Genomic DNA, 16366 nt, shown 5'->3' with positions numbered 1-16366 from the left:
GTCTAGTCTAATTGAGGAAAGATCCTTAGATACCTTGTAAGCATCCACCATTGATGCACACAAGGTATTCCTAGGGAATGCATTTAGTGCATACCTAATGACGTTGCGATTCTCTTAACTTTTGTCCGATTGAGTGGAGGTTGTTGAGAAGGTCCTGAATCCGAGCATGAAGTTGACTTGCCGATTCACCATCCTACATTTTTATGTTATATAATTTGTTTAAAATTAAATCTCTTTTGCTTACCTTAGTATCGGAGGCCCCTTTATGCAGCTCGATTAACTTTTCCCACAAATCTTTAGCACTTGAGAACGGGTTGACTCGGTTCAATTATTCTTTGGTTAAGCCACATTGAAGAGTGCATGTTGCTTTGGCGTCGACTTTGATCTTCTTCATCAGGCTTACATCCCAGTTCTCACATGATACTGGTTTTCCAGTGCTGTCGTGTGGGAGTACGAGGCCGGGTTGAATGATCATCCGCATCTAGACTTGTGTCTTGAGGTGGTATTCCATTCGCCCTTTCCAGTAACTAAAATCCTCTCTGGAGAAAAGAGGCGGGCGTACTGTGCAGTAACTTTCTTGGTGGGCCATTGAAGAATCTCACACAGAAAAAAATAATAAACCTTGTTCCAAGACTTCGTCTTGGATTAGTAGTGTGGTAGGAGAATAAAGCAAAAAAAAAAAATCAGCTCGATGGTGTTGCACTAATTTCGAGAAAAAAATCGATGAATTGACAAATTGTTAGGAGAGTTTATTAGACCAATCCTGACTTATGGTAAAAATTTAAGAAAGAAAATTTTCAAAAAATTTTGGAGGGAAAAAAATAAAAGGCGTAAGAATATTTTTTAAACACAAACGATATACAATTTTCTTTTTGAAAAGGAACTCACTGCTTGATTGGTGGTTTCACTAATTCAGAGCGACCTAACTCTGATACCAATTGTAGGATCGAGATGCGCTAGAGGGGGGCGAATAGCGCTCATGGCTTTTTTACTCATTTCGGAAAGCACAGAGTAATGAAACAGAAATAAGAAATAAAGCAGAAGCAAAACAAGCGCTAACACATTTCTTTTACTTAGTTCGGAACCTGTGGTGACTCCTACTCCAAGGCCCACGATCATTGATCGCTTTCATTGGGTAATCCACTATCAGTTCAGAAATTACAAGTACAATAATTAAAGTACAACAATTTAAAGTATACTGACAACTAAGAATAAGAAATTTCAGGCTTCCGATTGTCGGAGTCGCGTTATGGCTTTATCGGATCATCTTTTGAGCAGCGTGCAGTAGAAAGATTACGAAGATCAAGTGTTGTTATGCATTTGCTCGAACCATCCTTATATAGGCTGTTGAAGGCGCCTTCAAGCTCCATGGAAGGCACCTCCATCTAGGTACTTATCCATGCAGATTCGGTCGTCAATAACATCCTCTTTTTGTGAATTCTATCTGTCCGAAGGAGCCTTCAAGCTCCATGGAAGGTGCCTTGAACACTGTTCATCCGAGGCTCTTTTGTGTTTTCCACTTCCTGCAAGGCATATTAGTCCAAAATAAAATATACCCTGTAAAATAGTGTTAGCACAATAAAATATGAAATAATAAATTATTTGACAGTCTCTGGACTGTTCAGTTCTGACTTTGAGTTTCGTTGAAACTCTAGGTCGAATCGATGCTTACTGTTCCCTCTTTGGGGAACGCGCCCTCACCTACTCCTCTTAGCCTATTGTCAGACTGGTCCTCTAGACCGACTGAACTTTTGCTTAGCGTTTGAGTCTTTAGGACTTTTTCACTGGACGTCCGATCCTTGACTCATCCAGTCTTCCACTTGGTTCGCGACCACCATGATTTTCACCTAGAGTCCCCGACTTTAGGATTTCTCCTAAAGTGCTCAACCTGTCAAGAATTTTCGTCTAGGGTTACCACCCCATAGGATCTAGGGTTACCTCCCCTTAGGGTTTTTCATAACCTAGGGCTACCACCCCCTAGTACCTAGGGGTTCCTCCCCTAGGGTTTTCTACCTGCTTAACCGTAGTTAGGACTTTTGCCTAAGAACACTTAGGACTTTTCCTACAAGCTCATTCAACCTCGTTAGATAACAAGACATCTTAACTTTTAAATCATTTTCCATTATCAAAACACAAGTTTGATCATCTGGTGCTCCCTACACCAACACGGGCTGCCAGTCCCACATCACACTCGAGATCATGTTTTCTATGTTGTTTTTATTGCTATTTTTTGTTCTGGTTTTCAGACTTGGTTGTGCAATAATTACCTTGATTGTGGTTTTTGTTTTGTGATGTGTTTTTATTCGGTTACGGTATATGTGGTTGAGTTAAGTCATACTGGTATGCAGTGGTGTTAGTTTCTATTTTTCTTTTTGGAGCGGATTGGATAAATCCCTCCCTTGTGTATGTTTTTTATTGTTTATTGTGGGATTGTGTGAATCCCTTTACCCTATTGTTGGTATATTTATTTTTATATTCCACTATGTGGTTAGTATGATCTGTGGCTATGTATCCAGGTTTCATTTGTTATTGTTACAGAGGAGGTGTTGTCCGATTTTTTTGTCGAACAAGTACTCTTCCGGGGGTGTAACAATTTATTGGTATTAGAGCTAGGTCTGCGAACCCTATTTTTATGTTTTGGATTTCGTGATTTATTTCTCAATGTGACTTTTTGAATCTTGGGACCCAACAGCGACAGGACATCTCCATGCTATAAGAATGTAAGGTGTACTTCAATTGATTATTTGATCTTCTATGTTCACTACCTTGTTAGGTTATGGTTAGACACTCTCCAATTTACTTGTCTCCAATTTATGGTTATATCTATTTCTATACATGTCTAGTAAGTATTCACTAACTTAGTGTATCATGATGACACTTAGTCAATCAACCCTATTTGCAATTATGGTCAACGTCGACGATGGTAGCGACTAGTGACATGTTGAGGACTCAACCTTGATGAAGAGAATGTTGTTTCTCTGGTAGCGCCAACTGATACCGAGTCGACAAATGAGGGTCGAATCTGTCAACAACCTGGTGGAGATTAAAGAACAATCTCAGGGAAATACCACAAACCATACCAATCCTTGCTGTTATTAGCTTGGTAGTGGTTAGTACATGCATACTCATGTTGGCTCGGTTAGTAGAGTACTTATTTATTCTTGTTGGTTCGATCAATAAGGTGCCGACTTACTCTATTTCATGGAGATTCTAACCTTTAGGTTAGTTGCGCTTGGCTAGATATCCTAAAAGACACATTTGAGTACTTGATTGGTATATACGTATAAATGACTGAAGTAGCTGTTGACCATTGTTGGCTTGACCAGCCTATAGAGGATCGATGTATCCTATTTCATGAGGACTTCGACCATGGACTGTATGTACTTGGTTGGATAACCTAAAGGTATATATGGATAGATGACCCCCACTGATATGGAAAAGTGTAGAGCTAGCTTCTTAATACTTACGGGATCATGTCGTTACTTAATGGAAAACACTGAAGATGATCTTCAGGAAACAAAGAATCACTTAGTTATTAGGCTGAGATATTTAGAGAGAGTACTTTTCTACCTCCTTTTGTAGGATAATGGTTTATAAGGCGATGGTTAGCTGACTCACCTAATGTTGTTCCATGGGTGATCCTGACTCATGAGTCTATCAGATATGGTTAGATATCCTCGATGGTATATAGAGATATATAACCGTAAGGATGCGGAGAATATGGTGTTAGTTGCTTAACACCTATGAAATCCAACTATTACTAAGTGGAAATATCATATGATGAGCTTCGAGAGGTAGAGCGTCGATTGATAGGGATTTCGACTAGTTATCTAATGATAGCGCATCTCTTTAGTGCGATGGGTTATAAGACAATGTTTAGTCGACTTAACTAACATTATCTCCATCAAATAGCTCGAGACCTTGACCAATGAACATTTACCTAAGGTCTTGAAGTGCATATTTCATATCAGGATGTTCGACCCTTTGTGGACACTTTATTTGGAAAACATTTATGGGCAAGATTGTGAGAGGATTATAAATGGAGATCAACACACTTCCATGTGTTGCAACCAAAGATAATATGTGCACTAGTAAGGTGTGTGCATTGACTGTTGACCAATTTTTGGTGCCAATAGATCAATAACATCTTGTCTGATGGACCAATACCACCTTAGGTTGGAGGGTGAATAACCGGTTTGATGGAAATGACCTCCTAGTGTAAATCTCTCAGTGGGAGCTTGCTTTTGTTATTTTTTGGCTGATGTGGTGCTCTCACAATTGGCCTTTGAAAACTTAACTAGCACATTCGACTCTTCAGTCAGCTCAAAGATGCATCTTCGGCTTGACTACCGTTTATGGGTCTCAATGTTATGAACCAGTTTTTAGGGATGAATCAAGTTTGGGATGCATGTATAATATTCAGTACACTATTGTAGATCATAGAACCTTTAATTTTGTCCAGTTGATTTGTGTGGCTGACAATAAAAGGCTTCCAAGGGCTTGAGGTTTAGTTTCGTGTTCACCTAAGCAAACACTTTGAGATTAAAAGAGAAGGATACCATATTAAACATTGAGTTATTAGCCTCTGATGGCATGCACCATGGGAGAATGCTGACTTGACTCAAGTGTTTATTCCTGGATTTGACTTGGTGCCTTGTTAGCTTAGGGTAAAGTTCATCTCAGAAATCCACTGAAGTGTGTTTTATTGTTGATTTTGCAATGTCTGAATTGGTTGAATGATTTGGCTTCTCTAAGGGATGCTCTAAATGTCTTTGCACTGATCCATTAATCCAATTCACAATCCCAGGGCTTCGGGTTCATTGAGCTCTGTGTTCAATTAGATTTGGAATATCTGTGACCATTCATCTAGCAGGAGTTTCTCATACCACTTATCTACTGATGTTAACGTCTTTCCCCACTTAAATCTTCGATTCCAATATGTGAGGTTTTCAAGTGTTGCACTAAATGAAGATGGTTCTCCAAAAGGCTTTCCTCTAGATGTGCTTTAACTCGATTCTCTATCTAACATTAATTTGAAGTTCTCATCTAAGATTAAATATGTTGGTTGCTACTCGGAAGATCATACCGGTTTTACTGTATAAAAATTTTGCACAAGTGTCGAACCTTTCCTAATAACCTATTGTGTTCTTTAGAAATTAAACTTGGATCGCAAACGGAACTTAACATTATTGATTCCAAGTTTAACTTATCTGCTCTTTTAGGTTTAGACTTGGATCTCAAACGATACTTAACATTATTGATCCAAATCCACCCATGTTACAAATTCAATTAAATATTAATTTCGGAAATCGGTTCCCTGGTCAAACATGGTGAGACACTTGGCCTTCTTGAGTATGGGAACATCCACCACTGCCTCGACAAAACCTCTTAACGAAATTTAATATTTAATTTCCTTATATAACCCTAGGTTTAACCAAAAGGAACAATCGAATCACAAATTCAAAAAACAAAAAAAAACACAAACTCGAATCACAAATTCGAAATCTAGAATCATATGCCTCTTGTGTTTGGTATTTCAAAAACTATACAAAGAAAACTAGTATGATGCGGAAAACAATTACTAATTATACCTTTCTTTGTACGCAACAACCTCTTGATCTTCTACCGTATTCCTCTTCTTATCTCGGACGTCATGTGGGCGACGATCTACCGAGACGAGAACCACCCAAGCTACCTTCTTCTCCAAGCAAGTTTCGGCCACCACAAGAACTCCAAGAGAAGATAAGGTTCGGCCACCACCAAGCTCCAAGGGATGCTAAGAAACAAGACCTCCTATCTCTCCTTCTTCCTTAAGCAAGATTCGACCACCAACCAAGCTCCTTGAGATGAAGATGCCGCCGGCCAAGAAAGAAGAATAGGAGAGGGAGAGGATGTGAAGGACCGGCTACCAACCAAGGAAATAGAAGAGAGGAAAATTAGAACATAAGTTATGAGGTGAGACACCTCTACCCTCTCTTTTATATTCCTTGGTCTTGGCATATAAGGAAAATTTTATAAAAAAACTTCCTTATTCTCTTAGCCAATGAAAAGAAAGTTTAATAAAAAATTTCCCTTTCAAACTCAATGTGGCCGACCACCTCTTAATCATCCAAGAAAGGAAAGTTTTAAACACAAAATTAAAATTTCCTAATTTATTTCCGGATTTTTTTTTAAAATAAAAAATTTCTCTATTAATTTTCCCTTAATGGTTAATTATAAAAGGAAATTTTATAAATTAAAATCTCTCTATTAAAACATGTAGATGATTTCCAAAAATGAAAGTTATCTTTAAAATTAAAATATTTCTCTCAATCTACAAATAAGAAAAGATATCAAATCTTTTCTTAATCTTTTGTAGAAACTATAAAAGGAAAGATTTAGCCCCCAGGGCGTAGCGCAGACGGTGGACGCATGGTATCTCTGGCGTAATGGCCAGGGGTCAATTCTCAGGAACTGACGACCTGGAGTTTACCCCGCCATGCGCCTATGGCCTGTGTACCTCATGAACCTCCCTCCATATCCGTGGGGCCGGCACTAGGGGGGCCGCTAAGGTAGCGGATCTACCTTTTTATAAAAGGAAAGATTTAATTTTAAAACTCTCTTTTAAATTATGAGCATGGTTACAAAAAAGAAAAGTTTTATCAAAAATTAAAATCTTCCTTTAACTACAAATAAGGAAAGATATCAAACCTTTCACTTAATCTTTTGTAGAATGCTATAAAAGGAAAAATTTAAATTTTAAACTTTCTTTTAAAACCATGGCTTCCACATAAAAAAAATTTTAAAAAATAAAATCCTTTTAATTTTATTGTGGTCGACCACCCATCCAAGCCGTGTCTTGGCCGGCCCTTGCTTGGGCTCCAAGCTTGGCTTGGCCGGTCACATAAGGATGGGTAAGAAGGTGGGTATGGGTGGGTATAATACTTTATAAATAAGAGGCTACGATAGGGACCAAGAGGAGGAATTGGTTTTGGTCTCCCGATGAAATTAAGCTTCCCGTGTTCGTCCCGAACACCCAACTTAATTTCATCAATAATAATTCATACCACTAAATAATTATTATTGAACTACCACATCAATCCTAAATTACATTTTGGGCTCCTTTTTATCATGAATGTGTTAGTCTCCCTGTGTTTAAGATATAGAATGCCCACTAATTAAATGAGTTACTAACAACTCACTAAATTAATATCTAGCTCCAAGAGTAGTACCACTCAACTTTATCGTCATGTCGGACTAAGTCCACCTGCAGGGTTTACATGACAATCCTTATGAGTTCCTCTTGGGGACATCATCAACCTAGATTACTAGGACACAGTTTCCTTCTATAATCAACAATACACACTATAAATAACATCATTTCCCAACTTATCGGACCTATTGATTTATCGAACTAAATCGCACCCTTTGATAAGTCAAAGAAATAAATACTATGTAACGTCCCGCCTCCTACAGTCTAGGCTGCGAGGCCGGGGGTTACATTATGCTAAACTATTCTTGGGATATCACTAAATACCAAGGTGCGGAAAAGCTGAAATAATTAAAACTTCCACTATTTGTTATAAAATCTGGAAGTCTATGTTCAGAGTACACTCCTAAAGTTGTACACATACTAAGAAGCTAACCTAACCTTCCTACTTGATCAAAAACTGAAATCAGACACTTCTAGTTAAAATCAGACTTTCCAATCGATCGGCTGATCGATTGGAGTGGTTTGATCGATCCACTGGTCGATCCAACGAGCTACTGTGCAGGGAAGTCCCGTCTGGATCGATCGGCTGATCGATCCAGTCTGGCCAATCGATCCAAAGATCGATTCAGAAGCTCTCTGTTCGCGGGATTTAAATTCTCGATCGATCGGCTGATCGATCCATGGCCGATCGATCAGCTGATCAACTCATTAGCTCTCTGTACACGGCAGATCACCTTCCAATCGATTGGCTGATCGATTGGAAATCCTCCAATAGATCGGCTGATCGATTGGAGCTCTGATTTCTACGATTTCTGCTGCATTTCACTACAAATCCACATACAACACAATTGTGTCAACTTAAAAGCTTTACTAACTTACTAAGCATGTCATTACATTCATCATACCTAATTATTTAACCAACATCAAGACAACTAGTGGTCTAAGCATAATATAGTGCACACATTCATAATTCATGACACTTAATATTCTAGAAGTGCAGAAAATAACCAAACTTGAAATACTGAGTCCTTAGGTGGGCTACTCCCCAAGGGTCTTTATTCTAAGTTCCTGCTCACACACATCTTGACGCATTGCCCTCCAACCTCCGCTAATCCATCTTTCCTTTGCCTTTATCTGCAGTATAAGGAAAATGAAACTATAAGCTTGGGAGCTTAGTAAGAACCATCTACCTCACAAAAACATGCATTCGAAGAAATCATGCTTTTAAAAGATGCTATGCTGATATGCAAGCTGAGAATCATACTAGAAATGCTAAAACATGGCATATTGACATACAAGTCATGACAGTCAACTACTAAACATAAAATATCTGTTGTATCAATAAAAGAACTAAACTGATACCTAAACCAGGCTAAGATTAACATTAAGTTAATTCTGAACTATACTGAATCCATATTATTGATTTGTAAAGTTTGGAAAACTATTTTCATAAATAGGTAAAAATACTAATCATGCTGCTGATGGACCCGACAACTGTACTTGCTGTGCGCGCATCCCTAACTAGGCCTGAGGTAGCAAGTCCCGAATCTAGTAGGGTTACTAGGTTATCTAAACCTAGGGACGACTATGGGAGCCCAACCCAAGGACATCTGAGATTCCAGTGTCACTGATAAAAGTAAAATACTGTTTATAACTGATTTATCTTATCTTGCTTTTACTACGTTATCTGAACCTAGAACTAGGTTATCTGAACCTAGAGGCGACTATGGGAGCCCACCCATTGGACCGTAGTCCCATATAAACTGAAGCAAGGCTATGTTTGCTATTTAAAATGCAACTATGACATTTAGCTGAACTATTAGAATGCCTACTGTGGCATTTAACTGCACTAGTAATTCTATCGAACACTTGGTGTGCTCTAAATCCCCTTAACTGAACAATCATGCATAAGGCTGAACTAAAAGCATAAAAATGCATGATTAACTACTTATACTGCAGGTGAGGGGTTACTTACATCCTGCGCTAGTTTTCTTACAAATCTGATCGCTAGGTTTCCGGAGAAGATGATCTCTTCGGCTATCCTCGAATGTCTATGCATTCTTCTCGCGGAGAGGAGCGTCCTCGTATCCGAGATGTCGCCGGAAGGTGCTCCTACGACCCTAGGGATGGAACCCTAGGTCTCCTTGGGGTTTGTGCGCCGCGAGGTGAGGGAGAGAGAGGTGGCGTCGGGTGAGGGTGAGGAGTTGTCGTTCAAGAATAAAAATTCCCCACTTGAATTACCTATTTATTTTAAGTGATCAATCCAACCCAACTAAACCTTAAATATAATTGCTCTCCTTTCCTTTCAGCACACCCCTTCTGGGGCCCCTTGGTTACTAAAGTCATCTATAAGTCGTGAGGTTCGGTAGGTCTCGGGTTCAATTCCCGCTTAGGCTATTTTACATTTTTACTTAATTTTGCTACTTTTGCTATTCCAAAAATTCCATAAAAATATTCTAAAATTCCAGAAAAATCATAGAATATTTCTAAAATTATTTTGAGAATTTTCGGGCATTACAATCCCCCATACCTTATAAAAAGTTTGTCCTCGAACTTAAAATAACTCTGGGTATTTCTGTCTCATACTAGTTTCTGTCTCCTAAGTTGCTTCTTCTGCTGTGTGATTTTGTCATATGACTTTTACTAATGGTACCTCCTTGTTCTGCAATTTCTTAACTGCTCGGTCTACTATCTGAATAGGCTAACTGTCATAGTTGAGGTCTTCGTGGACTTGTACCGACTGGGGCTCAATCACCTGGGTGGCATCTGGGATATGCTTCTTCAGCATAGAGACATGAAATACATTATGGATAGCTGACATCTCCTGGGGTAGCTCTAGCTCATATGCTACCTTGCCAACTCTTCTAGTGATAATGTATGGTCCCACATATCTGGGACTTAATTTGCCCTTCTTCCCAAAACGCATTACTTCCTTCATGGGAGCCACTCGGAGGAACACTGTATCCCCAACTGAAAACTCTAAGGGTCGGCGCCGTGTATCAGCATAGCTTTTCTGGCGGCTCTGAGCTGTCTCTATCCTCTGGCGGATCTGCTGTATAGCTGCTGTGGTATCTGCTACTAGATCTGTCTGAAGTTCTAGTTCTTTCTGTTCACCACTTTCATACCAGCAGATTAGAGATCTACACCTTCGCCCGTAGAGAGCCTCGTAGGGTGTCATGCTGATAGTGGCCTGATAGCTATTGTTGTATGCAAATTCTGCTAAGCACAGATATTTGCACCAACTCCCCTTGAAGTCTAGGGCACATGCTCGGAGCATATCTTCGAGTACCTGATTTACTCGCTCCGTCTGACCATCTGTCTGAGGATGGAAGGTTGTGCTAAGCTTTAACCTGGCGCCCAGTGCTGACTGTACACACTCCCAGAAGTGTGATGTGAATCTACTATCTCTTTCTGAAATGATAGTCCGTGGGACTCCATGCAGTCTGACGATCTCCTTGAGATACAACTGAGCAAGCTGCTCCATGGAGTAGGATATCCTGATAGCTAAGAAGTGTGCTGATTTAGTTAACCTGTCGACTATTACCCAGATGGCATCAAAACCATTCGTGGTTCTGGGTAGTCCCACTATGAAATCCATGGAGATATCCTCCCACTTCTGTTAGGATCTTCGGATGGCTAGAGAGGGGGGGTGTTAATAGCCTCCTCTAAGACTTAACTAAATTCTTCAATCAAATCGTTAGCGCAGTGGAAATATGCACATGAAAATCTAATACAAAGAAAAGAAAGACACACACCACTAACACCAGTATATACGAGGGTCGGGGATAACTTGCCCCTACTCCTCGGCGTGTCCGTAAGGTGGACGATCCCTTGATCTTTCGGTAGATCACACCCCGGATAGATACCGGCTAAAGATTTCTCCTTCTCGGTGGAGTAACCTCTCAACAAAGTCTCATAAAAATATGTAAATAAAGCACAAGACTTACAGATCAGTGGCTAAAGAGAATGAAGAAAGACGCTCACAGCCACGCGAAGACAGCAGTTAAACAGAGCACAAGAAGGAAGCACAGCCAAGAACTCAAAGCTCAGCACACTTGCTTGATCGACCGAGAGTTCTATTTTCAAATCTCTCTTCATCCTTCTTCTTATGCCTCTGCTTCCACTGCGTTCAGCCTGTCCCGAATTGCTGTCAACTTGCACCGAATCCCTGCTGCAAGCTACAACGTCGCCAATCACTCTTCCTCCTCCTCTGGTTCTCTAAACTCACGCCAATAGAACCCATGGTCTTCACTGGGGTCTCTGAGCTCGAACCAATGAGCAAGAGTCAAGCTGATTCCCAACTGATTGCAGCCAGATCACAGCCTGATCGCAGCCAGTAACCGTTGATGCTCCAATTGCACCATTTGCAGTGAAACACAGCAGAAAGAACCCTTTGTCTTATTCTTCTGATGAAGCTTAATTTGAATTTGAGCATTGGCATGATACCTGCAATCTGCAACTTAAAAAGCTAACAACAGATGGTTAAATCAGATGGATCAGAAGTTACAGAGAAACAACAGAAACTTCAGACAGTTTTGTGGATCGGTCAACAGATCGATCCACAGCTTGTTGGACCGATCAGGCTATAGGTGGATCGGTCCACAGACCGATCCCCTATACTCTCTCCCGAACTTCATTACCTCCAGATCGGTCTCCAGACCGATCAGTAAATCTCACAGAATGTTGTTGATTGGTTACTGATCGGTCTATAGACCGATCAGTAATTCTCACAGTGAGTTACTGATTGGTTACTGATCGGTCTGGTGACCGATCAGATAACCATAGTATCACTGGATCGGTCAACAGACCGATCAGATATCTATAGTATCACTGGATCGGTCAACAGATCAATCCAATGCCTATGTAGGTAGGTTTAGAGCTTCCCAGCCCTAAACCCTAAAGCCTTCCTGGTCTAGAGAACGAGCTACCGAGCCCTCTCTGACCTAGTCCGGAGAACGAGCTACTGAGCCCTCTCCGACTTCGTCCGGTCCAGAGAACGAGCTACCGAGCCCTCTTTGACCTAGTCCGGAGAACGAGCTACCGAGCCCTCTCCGACTTCGTCCGGTCCAGAGAACGAGCTATCGAGCCCTCTCTGACCTAGTCTGGAGAACGAGCTACCGAGCCCTCTCTGACTTCGCGTGCCAAGTTTCCATACTTGGACTTTTCCCTTCCACCTGAACAACATTGATCAGTAATCAATCTGAGTTTAATTAATATCTGATACAAACTTAAATCAGTGTCAACATCAAAACAACAGCCAGGTCAGACCGTATCAACAATCTCCCCCTTTTTGTTGTTTGACAACACGATTTAAGTTTAGATCAGAACTGCTCATATTTCCCTAATTTTAGGGGAATCAAGATCCTCCCCCTAAGATGAATACAACACTAAAGAAGTCAATAATCCTCAAAGGTTATCCTCTCCCCTAAAATCAAACTTCATTCATCTCTAAACTTAGTCATTTTCTCCCCTTTTGTCAAACACCGAAAAGGTGCGAATTAGATAATAAGACTCAAAAGACTCCCCCTTAACCCATACCGTCTCTTTCTTAATCCACACAGAATTCCCTCTAAGTGTAATATCGGACAGTAAATAAGAGACAATCAAGATATGACATATGAAAAGCATATAAATAGTCAATAAGAACTGAAAAATAAAAAGAAGCAAGTAATAGAAAAACGAGAAGCATAAACAGCTAATATCCAGGTCAGACACAATATCTATCAAACTGTATCTGAAACATAAGCAGTCAAAATGATCAACATAAAACAAAGTGTATCAATCAACATCCTGAAGATGAGGAGCATCATCATCATCTGTTGGAGGAATGAATCCCTGAGGCGGCATGCTCGAGGGTGGATAGCCCGAGTAATACTGCGGAGGTGGGTAGCTGGCCATCCATCCCAGAAGCACCTGCTGCGTTGCTAACTGTTGACTGCGCAGCCCATGGAGCTCAGCAACCAGTAGCTCATCGTGCTGATCAATGTGGCTCTCCAGCTCAGCAATCTGCCAGCGCAGATCAGGATCTGCCTCTCCATACTCAGCAGCAGCAGCAGGAGGAGCAGCAATGGGAGCAGCATCAACCTGTCGCGGAGGTGCCCGTGGTAACTCACCCAGTGCTCTCCCGTCCTTCCAACGAATCGCCCCATTCTGTCCTATGATGCCAGACTTGGAAAATGTACGTTTTCCAAGTCTGCAGTCCTGCCTCACCATCTTGACTATCCTTCCCTTGGAGACATCAATCTGTAGGGTCTCGAGCCAATCCGTAATTATATGCCCATAAGGCATATAAACTGTGAAGCTGTTAGGCTCACTATAGGAGATGATAGAAGAGTAAATGCTCGACATAATGTCAAAATCGAGACGCCGACGCAATCCATAAAGCATCAGGCAGTGATATGGTCGGATCTCTGACAAGGGTTTAGATGTGATTGGCAGAAGACAATTCGTGACAATCTTAAAGAGAATGTAATCTGGGGCAGATAGTCTTAGGGCTGCAAAGGTAGGAAAATCAACATCTAATTCATCTTGTCCACCCAGTCTAGGATGTCCGAAGAAATACTCATAAATGGAGGCAGATGAGACATCAAAGGGAGAAGGTAAGGGTGTTTGACCAATGCGGCCGGGTAGAAGGGGGGGTTGAATAGCCCTGAAAAATCAAACACAACACTTTCTCATACGATTAAGCTAACACATAAAAAATAGATTAAACAGAAAATAAAGCATAAAAACGAGGCACCGAATTTGACTTGGTTACAACCGGGGAGGTTGTTAATCCAAGGATGAAGATCGCACTAAGAGCTCCTTTAGGCGGAGAAGCCTCGTTTACAGCAGTGTAAGCACAGAAAGACAGAAGCTAATCTAAACAGTGGAAGCACACAAGTGTTGTTTACAATTTCTGAACTGATGAAGAGCTTCTGGACCAAGGCTATATTTATAGCCTTGGTCGCTGGAAGGGTTGCGCCGGGGATAAAGTTTTATCCCGTTCCAATCACGTAAATCGCGATCTTGGTCAAATCGGTCCGGCGCCGAAGCATTCCGGCGCCGGACAGCCCGGCGCCGGACAGCGCCGGACAGCCGGCGCCCGAGCAAAAAGTCAACTGTGATTGACTTTTGTCCGGGACCATCGTTAACCGTCTCGGTCCGGGTCCTCTCTCCGGATCCGCTTGATTGGGTGATCTCGACATCGGAATAGGGCTCACCCGAACCCATCTTCCTGTCTTCTCGGCGTGCTTCCCTCCTGCTTCCCTCGGAATTGCCGCGTGTCCTTCTCGTCCACCAACGTACTCATCCGCAGACTTCGCCCTCGATCGCACCCGTGCCGACCTTCGCTGCATCTCTTGCTCCCGAGCAATCTTCCGCTCCGGCTGCACTCGGAACCATCGCGCACTTCCTTCTCGTCCGGTACTCTTCCGCGCTCCCCTGACGCATCACAGGCCGTCCTTCTCGCTAGCTGCGTCTTCCGCTCGAGTGCTCCTAAGCTCCTGCACACTTAGACACAAGGTTAGAAAACACAGGACCTAACTTAACTTGTTGATCACACCAAAACAACCTTGGGGTTCCAACAATCTCCCCCTTTTTGGTGTGATCAACCCAAGTTAAGCTAGGGTTAAAATAGACATAAAATTGAATTAAGTAAATTAACTTAAATTGCAATTTAAGTGCAAAAAGATAGAAAAAATTAAATCTATCTACCTCCCCCTAAACTTATACTTTCCCTTCTCCCCCTTTGATCACAAAAAAAATGGGGTTCCAAGAAAAATAATCTAAGGGTTAAAGACTTAGAAAAAGTATTTCTAAAAAAATCTAAGTTTTTAAGAAATTTAGAAAATTTTCCTAAGTAATTAAAGCTGAGATTTCTAGTTTCAAGAAAAAAGTTCTTAACTTAGGAAAAAAATAATTTTTGAGAATATTTCTAAGTATATAAATAAAATAAAAAAAAATCCTAACTTACATTTTTAAGTATTTTTTTTTAAATGACTTAAAAAAAATTCTAAGTAGGTAAATTGAAATAAAATGTTTTGAATAACCTTTTTCAAGCACTAATTAATTCTTGTATTAATGCTTCATTAGTAAGTTAATTAAATATTTATTTCAATATTTTGGCTTCCAGGTCGTGGCGAGGCACTAGGCCTTCTTGGTTATTGGAGCAACAACCACTTCCTTAGACAAAGCCTCATAAAGAAATTCTTTATTTAATTTTCTCACTTAAAGCGCTAATTTTACTTTTAAAATTAATTTAAGCATGATTTAGGAACCCAATATAGGTTCCAACCTACTGGATTAACTAAAAAGTTTTTAGGGACATATTTTCTAGAGATATTCCTAATTTGTCCCGGGTGATATTTAAAGTACCAATTTAAATTATTAAAACTTCTAAAATTGGTTTTAGATGAACATGCAGAGTTTTTCAAATTTTCTACTTGAATTTTTAAATTTTGAATTTCTAATTTTAATTTTTCATTTTCTAAATTTGATTTATCTAGCATTTCTAACGGACAAGATGTAGCTAATATTGCTTTTAAGTCTTTATTTTCATTTTCTAATTTGCAGCAATCTTTTGTTAAAATTTTAATGAATTTAAACATTTTATTAGGAGGAAGAGATCGTACCTCACTTACCTTGTCGATCTCGTTGTCGGTTTCTCCCCCTGAACTGCTGCTCTCTTCGGACGTGGCTCCCCCTTCATTGATGCTTTCGATGCTCATTTCGGAAGAGCTTGATTCGCAGTCGTTGTCTTGATGACTCGCCATTAACGCGAGCCCGGAGAACTCCTCGACTTCTGATTCCGACGACGTATCGTCCCACGTCGCTTTTAGGGCCTTGCGCTTTTGGATAGGCTTCTTACCCTTGTCCTTCCCGTTGTTCTTCAGTTTAGGGCAATTGTCCTTGACGTGCCCTTCTTCATCGCAATGGTAGCAGCGGATGGTTCTTTTCTTTCTTCCCTGCGGATGGTTAGATTTCCTAGATTTACAAATATTTTTAAATCGTCTTACCATCATTACCATTTCCTCGTCGTCGAGAGAAGATTCTGACTCAGGTTCGTCTCTCGAAGCTTTAAGGGCGACATTATTCTTGGGCTCCTTCGGACCTGCACATCTTGACTCATGCACTTCAAAAGTTGAAAAGAATTCGTCTAATGAAATTTTTCTAGATCTTTTGAAATGTAAAAGC

The sequence above is a fragment of the Zingiber officinale genome, chromosome 9B, assembly GCF_018446385.1.
Source record: "Zingiber officinale cultivar Zhangliang chromosome 9B, Zo_v1.1, whole genome shotgun sequence".
Lineage (NCBI taxonomy): Eukaryota > Viridiplantae > Streptophyta > Magnoliopsida > Zingiberales > Zingiberaceae > Zingiber > Zingiber officinale.
This window is presented reverse-complemented; position numbering follows the sequence as displayed.